This window comes from Beta vulgaris, chromosome 3, assembly GCF_026745355.1.
Source record: "Beta vulgaris subsp. vulgaris cultivar EL10 chromosome 3, EL10.2, whole genome shotgun sequence".
Classification (NCBI taxonomy): domain Eukaryota; kingdom Viridiplantae; phylum Streptophyta; class Magnoliopsida; order Caryophyllales; family Amaranthaceae; genus Beta; species Beta vulgaris.
This window is the reverse complement of record NC_079204.1, coordinates 17,398,653-17,404,778: the sequence shown is the minus strand read 5'-3', so window position 1 is coordinate 17,404,778 and position 6,126 is coordinate 17,398,653.

The following is a 6,126-nucleotide window of genomic DNA, read 5'->3' as shown; positions in this document are numbered from 1 at the left end:
CCCTCATTCAAGAAAAGCCAAATCATTCGAGGAGATCGAATCAGTGGATATTTAATTTAGAGATTGTACTCATAATTTTATGTTAATAAAATTATAATTTGTTCACATATTTTGATTCCATTTTACAGACATCTAAAATTTGTGTTTACAGATGGATTATGTAAATATGAGTCAATCACTTAGCTTAGGGTCTGTTGAATCTAATGATATAGACTATGATGATCAAGGAACTGACCATGAGGATGATGAAGTGAAAGAGGCAAGGCACATCATTTTATTTGAAAAAAAAGAAAGAAATGGCATACAATCAGGAGCTTCAGTCACTTGACAGAGTGGCTGAGAGGAAGGATATAAGTGATGATCATGGCTCTGACTATGAAGGTGACTCATCTGACTTTGATAGCCCTCCTAATTCAGAGGATGAGGGTGATTGTGGCTATCTTCTACCACCCCCCGCCCCTAAAAACAAGAAGAACAACCATCCAACTACTAAGAAAGTTGGTTTGCTGCAGCAGGAATGCCCTTTCTTTTTGGGACAACAGTTTGAGAATGCAAATGAGTTTAGGGATGCAGTAACCAACTATTGTTTAACTGTTGGAAGAGACACATATTTTAGCAAAAATTATGCAAAGAAGGTAGGGGCTAGGTGCAAATCACATAAGTGTCCCTTTTATGTTTGGTGTTCACTTGAAAGGGGAAAAGGCCACCTAGTTGTTAAGACCCTGGTTCCCACACACAATTGTGGAAGATTAGCCACTGTGAAGAAAATTAGGGCAATTTGGATTGCTAAAACCTACGATTAGAAGTTCAAAATTAACCCTTACATGAAATGTTAGGAGATAGTAGATACATTGTGGGCTAAAAGAGGAATTAAAGCTTCATTGTGGCTTGGTCTTAAGGCCAGAAGAAAGGCACAAGCACTTATACTAGGTGAGTATGAGGAGCAGTATGGTCTACTACATAAATATGCACAAGAGTTGCTAAAGTCAAACAGAAATAACATAATAAAGTTTAAACTGACCCAAGGTGTGTTTGAAAGATTGTATATGTGTTTTGATGCACTTAAAAGAGGGTTTCTTGCTGGTTGTAGACCATTCTTTGGTATTGATGGTTGTTTTTTGAAAGGTCCATTTGGTGGGCAATTACTTGTAGTTGTTGGAAAGGATGGGAACAACCAAATGTTCCCAATTGCTTGGGCATGTGTTAAGGTGGAGTCCACAGACAGTTGGGGATGGTTCTTACAGCTTTTGGCAGATGATTTAGGGACAAGTGATGGTCATGGTTACACAATCATGTCTGACCAACAAAAAGGTTTATTAAATGCTGTGTCCCAAATATGGCCAAAAGCAGACACAAGGTGTTGTGCAAGACATGTTTACTGCAATTTCAGGCAAGTCTTTGGTGGTGGCTTAGAATATAGAAGAGGGTTTTGGAAGGTTGCTAAAAGCACAACAGAAGTTGACTTCAACAGACACATGGAGCTTTTTGGTGATATATCAAAGGCTGCTGCAGCAGATTTGAAGAAAAGGAACACAAAAAAATGGGTCAGGGCCTTCTTGACCACAACTTCAGTGTGTGATAGCTTTGATAACAACATGAATGAGGTGTTCAATGCATACATATTATCTTCAAGGCACAAACCTATAATAACAATGCTGGAAGACATTAGAGAAGGTTTGATGGAGAGGTTGCACAAGAAGAGAGACTTTATCTCAAAGAAGGAAGTTGAAATCTGCCCTAGGATTCAATTAAGGCTAGAAAAATCTAAGGTTGATGCAAAAGGTTGGTCTGCATATTGGGATGGACACTTCTCTTATGGAGTTAAAGAAGGAGCTACACAAACAAGGTATGTTGTGAGCTTGTTAGAGAGAACCTGCAGTTGCTATGCTTGGCAACTCAGTGGTGTTCCATGCAACCATGCAGTAGCTGCAATATGGAAAGCACATGAGCTGCTTGAACACTATGTGTCCCATTATTTCTCTGAAGATCCCTACCTCAAAGCTTACCAATTCCCACTAGAGCCACTAAATGGACCTCAATAATGGCCTACATCACCCTACCAACCTATCATTGCACCACCACTGGAAAAAATTCACAACAGACGCACAACCAAAAGAAAGCCATCCTTAGGAGAGGTCACTAGTTGTGGCACAAAGTTGTCAAAGAAAGGAGTGATAAATAGGTGCAGTAATAAGAGAAAGTGTCAAGGCACACCTAAGGAACCAGCACCCCCTCAACCACCAAAACCGCCTAAGGCACCAACTCAACAGAAGAAACAAAAGCAAAGTGTAAATGCAATTCCTAGGCCACCTCAAGGAGTTGGTATGTACACATACCCAAATGGATTCCAGACAGAAGCAAGGGTAAGAACTGTATGCTTGTGTTAATTATTTTTTTTTTGCAAGAGAATAATTTTTTTAAATTTGCAACAGACTAATAAGTTATCATTTGGCAGGTGTTTAATTTAAGTCAATCACAATCACAGTCACATGCATCAAACATAACTCAATCATAGTCAAGCAATGCAAGGACATTTGGTTCATTATACAAAGGACCAGCTCAATTATTTTGAAAGATAAGCTTACAAGGTAATCACTACATTTGTACTTCACATTTTCTTAACAAAAACAACAATTATCAACACTAACACTACAATAAACACTCTCATTTTCTTAATCTTTGTTTTCAGTTCTTGCACTTCATCCTCAAGCTGCATCCTCTTCCTCATATATGCCACCATTTCGTTGCTCAATTCAATATGGTGAGGCCTGTCTATCCATTCAAAGAAATCACAACCATGTCTTGTTCTGAAATTCTCACAAATATAAAACCTCATGAATGGATTTCTGAGTGTTTTGGACACCCTTTTTTTTGGCAACCTTAGCACAGTAGCATAATACTTGACCTGTGATTCATCTTCTTCACTGCAGGACTGCCAATACTATTTAAGAGATGCTGTAATGGAGTTCCTGAACTGAATTGTGGTTTTTTTTTTGGGTTATAGATTATACAGTTTTTTTCGAGAAGAATTAACATGGTGTTTTTGCTTTTCTTGGATGAAGAAAACTGGTTCATTTGTTCCATGTTCCATGGAACCCATGTATTTATGTAGTTGATGAAGTAACGGTTACTTTTTTGGATTTTACTGAATATTTAATGCTTTTGTTTTTTTTTATATTATTATACCTCCGGTGTGGTTAAAGTGTGGTTAGGTTACCGGATTTCCCAACCCAGGTCCCAAATGGTGCATAAAAAAAGGACAGGTCCTAAAGGGTGAAAAAAAGCAAACTTGGGGTCCTTAATGTTTGCTTAACTCGCCAAATATGCGAATTGGCAAATATACAAGTTAAAATAAAAACAAAGGGAAATTATAATTACTAGTCCCTATTTTCTAAATTGAATGCAATTTTTTAATACGTTCACATATGTAAAATAGCAAATGCATGGAGTGGAATATTGATACTGGAAATATTCACTAAATATAATCCTCTTATTCAAATACATGCAATACATACACATGCCAAAAACCAATCTTCACAAGTTCACTCGAATTAGCATGACCTGATTTTGTCCAGAACCTTGTTGGCCCCATGTGAAGAATAATGTGACTAGTATCAATCATAGTCCAATAGACCCAGCAAAAAAAACTTATATGGACATGGTGCAAATTAACTTAATTTGGACCTAATATTAAGGCCAAAGCCAAATGTTGACCCAAGCAACTCCTTTTATTTATGTGATTTATGAAAAAAAAAGGTCACTATATAAAAAAATAGATATAAAAGAGGAGGATATGCAGATTGTAAAGGACAACTAGTGAGTAACCTGCGCAATACCGTAGGCTGTTATGTTTCTTAACTTTTTGTCAAATGAAGAAAATTGACGTAATGACATGATAAGTAATTGCATAAATTTTGAAAAATAAACTCTTAATAGTTTGGAGATGAATGCAATAGATTAATTCTTTCTATAAAGAATTGGAGTAAAAGTTTATGTTTATAATAGTCTCTTTTTATTATCATAAAGAGGTTAGGTATTTAATTACTTGCGCAAATATTTTAATGAAATATAATTGTAAAACCTTATGATATTTTATTTTGAAATAATAAACAACGGTGTCATGGTGGATTAATGGTTAGGCTATCACTTTTTCTTTTAAAGGTTATGTGTTCGATACCTTGTACAACATTATTTTTTAGTTGAGGGTTTTACGTGAAAGTAAAACATTTGGATTGTAGCCTTAGAGGAGAGTGACATGTGGCATACAAACGTTCTTATGAACAACTTTTAATATAGGTTTACTAGCACTATATGCACGCGATGCGTGCGACGGTAAACTAATATTTATTGTAACATCAAAAAGTACTAACTTAAGAGTGTAATATTTATGGTGAATATTGATGAGTGTTATGATTTTTTATGTTCATTGCTCTAGTGTCTTAAAGAGAGTATAATGTTTTCCACAAAGGACTAAGTCGATTTAGGATATGTTATCTTGTATTTGGTAGAATATTTAACCACTCTCCTTTTAAACAATGGTCTAGGTTATTTATTTATTTAAAAATTAATATATTTTACAGGCGTGCTTTATGAGTAGTAATTCAATATAATTTCACTGGTTAATAGAGGTTCTTAGACATACTATGGTGAGTAGTGCTTCAATAAAAATAATAATTTATAAATTAATATTATCTGATGATATATGTTTATATCTTTATTATCTATTATTCAAACTGATTGTGAGTCCGAAAAATTACAAAAGGATTATTATATTCTCTAAGTTTCATATGGTTTCTTAATGCATGTCATTTGAAATTGTTATTGTAACTGAGAGTTTAGATAGTAAGAATTTTTGTAAATCTTTGTTTTTATAATTGTTTGAAAATACATTTAGGCTTTGTTTGGTAGGAAGGATTTAGATGGAAAAGAAAGAAAAAGAAAGGTAAAAACAAACTGTCTCATGTTTGGTAAAAGAAAATAAGAGGGGTTTGATTGGAAAGGAGAGGAAGTGAAAGGAAAATTATATTCTTAAATATATACTTGCTTTCCTTTCTTCCCAAAATCGGAGGAATTTGACTGGAAAGAAAGCTAAAAAAATTTTACCTATGTTTTCTTTATTTCCTTCCTTTCCTTTACTAATGACAACCAAACATGTGTGATTCCTCTCAAATCCACCAATTATACCAAACATTAGAAACTACAACTACTACCTCCGTTTTCTAAAGATCTTCCTTGAAACTGTTCCTACAAATACCAAAGAGGATCCATTTGTGTGGGGTATGAGGTGGGTAAAGTATGAGAGAGAAAGGGGTGGCGTTAAGATAAATAAACAAATAAAAAGGGGTTTAAATAGGAGAGAGAAAAGGTTTAAAATTGAATTAATAATGTAATGGTGGACCATGTAATAAAGACATGAGAGGTTGAAAAGGGAATTTTTTTTTTCCAAATAAGGAATAAAGTAAAAGAGGGAAGACCTATTGGAAATGTACTTAAACGGAAAGAGGGAAGATCTTAAGGAAACGGAGGGAGTACCTCCTTTTCTCTTCTTTTCCTTTCCACTCCTTTCTCTTCCTTTCTTTTTCCTTCCTTTATTAAAAAAATACCAAACAAAGTGTTAGTCATCAATTTAAATTTTCAATTATGAGTTTTCTCTTTTTACACAATTTTTATGTATTTCTTTTTGGTAATGTAAAACTTTATTTATTATCCATATTTGTAATTGAGGAAAGAATTAAGAAAAATATTTTCATTATCATATTTTGTGAGATTAAGGGTATATATAAATATTTTCAAGAGGAGACAACATAGCTCCTCATTGGTTTATATAATAGAGATAGATTATATGAGAAATAAAGGTTATTATGTCATAAAGTGAAAAATGATAAATTCTTGGGTGTAACAGACTAACAATTACACCATAATTTATAGTTTAACAAGCGTCTTTTGTACTAAAAACTCAAATAACATGTAATAAATGACAAAATGATATCACATCCATGTTATTATTTGTGTAATCCATGTCATATTTGTTGGAGTATGTATCATTATGTACATGTGAAGTATTCTAATACCATAAGTTATGGTGTAACATGTTCCACCCAAGAGTCACTTAATGAATTTTTTTGT